The sequence below is a fragment of the Empidonax traillii genome, unplaced genomic scaffold (genome assembly GCF_003031625.1).
Source record: "Empidonax traillii isolate 1590-97213 ecotype Southwest subspecies unplaced genomic scaffold, ASM303162v1 scaffold74:size2480735, whole genome shotgun sequence".
NCBI classification, from domain to species: Eukaryota; Metazoa; Chordata; class Aves; order Passeriformes; family Tyrannidae; genus Empidonax; species Empidonax traillii.
Window position 1 is genome coordinate 813,779 of NW_020955267.1, and position 3,046 is coordinate 816,824.

The window sequence follows — 3,046 nt, forward strand, 5'->3', positions numbered from 1 at the left end:
AGAAGTGCCTAAATGAGCATTTGCCTATATGTTGTATTTCTTCACAGTGGGTCTGATTAGAAGTGACTAAAGTAGAAAGAGCATTTTTTAGGCAGCTCTTGACATCTCTATTGGTGCTATCAGCACTAAACCACCACCTTTAGCCATCCACAGCTCTTTATCACATTTCTAATGGTTCCCATTCTCTGGCTTATCAAGTAGAGGCTTATGCTGTCCTAGAAAGCAGAGAAGGAGCAGGGCTTGGTTAACCTGACTGATTTTAGTTTAGCTAGTTTATGTTGTGCTGAGCTGGCTGGTTGGATGTGTGGCAGCAATGTGTAGGAAGGCAGTGGCACACAGCTTGAGGGGCTACAGCCTTTTCAGTGGGTAGATGGATGACCACCAGGAACATCTGGAAGATCTAGTCCTTGCTAAATTACAGCTCTCAGGGATTCATTCTCAGCTGTCCAAGATAATGAGTTGCCACTGTATGAACAAAAGTAAGGGCCACGTCTATAGCAAATTTGTCATTTTGTGGTTTAAGTGTTAATGAGCCTTTATGTACTCAATAGTTGTGTTAAGACAAGCTGTAAAGTCATATCAGCAACAAATTTTATATGTACAAAAGGAATTTTTTAATCCTTAAGAAAAATGTTAACCCTGTTGGACTGCTTTATAAACTAATGTTTGGCTGCTGGGCCATGGAAAAATCTCTGGAACTGGTTGCAACTTCCCTGGACTATATCAGAGTATCAAAAAAATTGAATTGTACCATCCTATTTTCTTTTTTTTTTTCCCCTCTCGTGAATTGCAGTGATGTTCAGCTTTGCAAAAAGGAGTGGGACTCCTTTGGAGACAAATAGGAACCTATGGTGTTTCAGGGCATCCAAAGTTATATGTAAAAATTAATTAATTTCTAGGTCATAGGGAATAGAGCTCAGAAAGTTTAGTATGGCCCTATAGACAGACTGTTCCCCCAAGGGATATTTTCCTGTGGGGGTAGCTGTGTTGTGTGCAGTACCTGAGGTTCAACAGCAGGATGATGTAGCCAGTCATGTCTTTTGCTCACTAGATGACCCATGTTCCCCCTTTCCCAGGGGTGCAGGATTCCTTGCCTGGTGCATCTGTGTGCACTGCCAGGATAGAGATCCTCCCACTTGAGCCGTTAGGCCGTATGACCATTTGGGCCCAGCCCTCTGCTGGACTGCGATTCCCCCATTCTTCCCAAAGTCATTGCATATGGCACTCCATGCACCCACTTACAGTACTTTTGGACTGGAATTTATTCGCTACATGAGAGTCTGAAGTGCAGGAGCAAGGGCAAGATGTGCAAACTCACCCTGCACTGTGTTAAGCAAAGGCTTGGCGAAGGGTTGTGCTGCCAGTGTGCAGGGATATTTGTGGAGAGTGAGAGAAACGGCTTGTATCTGCACAGCTGCAGCATCAAACATTTGAATACACCACCAACCACCAGAGCATGTGCTGAAATGCAGGGCAGAAAGCTTCACAGTTTTGTTCTTCTTAGATCATGTAATGGAGAAACAGCTCAATTGCTTTTCAAGCAACTAAATGTCCTGCTTCCTCCACATTTCACCTGTCTGCTCATGATAACTTTATTTCCCCAAAGCTCTAACAACCACTAGACTGTTATAAATCTGAACTGCCTATGACTAAAGAAAATACAGTTTCATCAGTGCGTGTTTTTTTTAAATCACCCAGGACTGTTCTCAATAGTCCTACATAGCAAATCCACAACTGCCTGTTGAAACCATTCACCCTGATCTCCAGTAATGGCATTACCCTTGTAATTTTGCATTCATTGAAATCTTGTTTGCAAATGACTAACTTTGCATGTTATGAGGTTTTTCTCTCCAGAACTTTGCCCTCACACAGCCTCATTTCCTGTAGAGCTGACCATTGTTATTGAGTGACCTGCTACCTACTCTGTCATTAAAAGTTTTTTTCACTGCTATTGACATTTTATCTTCTTAGAGCTCTTCCAAAAGCACCTGCTGCAGGTGCGTAACTAGGTGCTGTGACTACTGCTTTCCACTAGTAGTAAAGCAAACTGAGGTCTGGCAGGCTGAACCACATATTATCCTCTTGACCCAGGATGTGTAGGAGATATACCACCACCTGTCATAGGCATGTCCTGTTCCCTCTTTCCACTCCACCCCCCACTTGCAAAACCTGTAAATTATGTCTTTAGTTCCTACTCAGTTACTCCTTTACCTAAGTGATTGATATACACAACACAGATATCTAGCTGGCTGCCATGGCAATCTATGGTGATTACCATATGTGCCTGTAGTGCATTTCAACCCAAAGAAAAAGCTTTGAAAAGCTATTGTACATCAGAAATGTAAGAAACCCTACAGAATTGTTCAACATATAAAAAACCAAATGGCAGGCTCCCGCTTCTTAACTTACTGTTGCTTTTCTGGTGCACTCACCCTAGAAAAGCTGGATACCACCAACAACTACATCAATTCCAGTACCCCTTGGTCTGTTACACCTAGAGCAAGTGCCAGTCCTTCAGGTGGAACTACCAATGTGTGGGGAATTACAGAAGCCTGATGAAAGACTCCACAGAGACTCTATTGAACTTGTTTTCTAGTCTGTCTTTGTCTTCTTTAGCTTCAGACAAATAGGTCTCATTACACTCCCTTTTCCTGAGAACCCAAAGAGAAATTCTTCTTTTGGATAAACTGAGCAGGGAGAGTTTCTGATATCACTTACCAGGTATTGTTCAGACAGTAAGGAGTTTCTAATTCTTGGCCATGCAGATACTTGACTTGGACACAACACCCTTTTCCTACTGTCAGATATGGTCTATATAGAGCTGATGTCTCCATGCCCTTACTGTGTTCATTCCTGATTCCAAGAAACATACTTACTCTCTAAGGCACAGCATCACCCCATCACCCATCACCAACATCTCATGCTTGGTGTCAGTCCTAGATAGCCCTTCAGAGTATGTGTATTTGTGGTCCATTCCTCCCTAAGAATTTCTGGTTGTGGAAGAGACCAGAGAGAAAACTATCTGAGGCAGAAAACAGTAATAAAA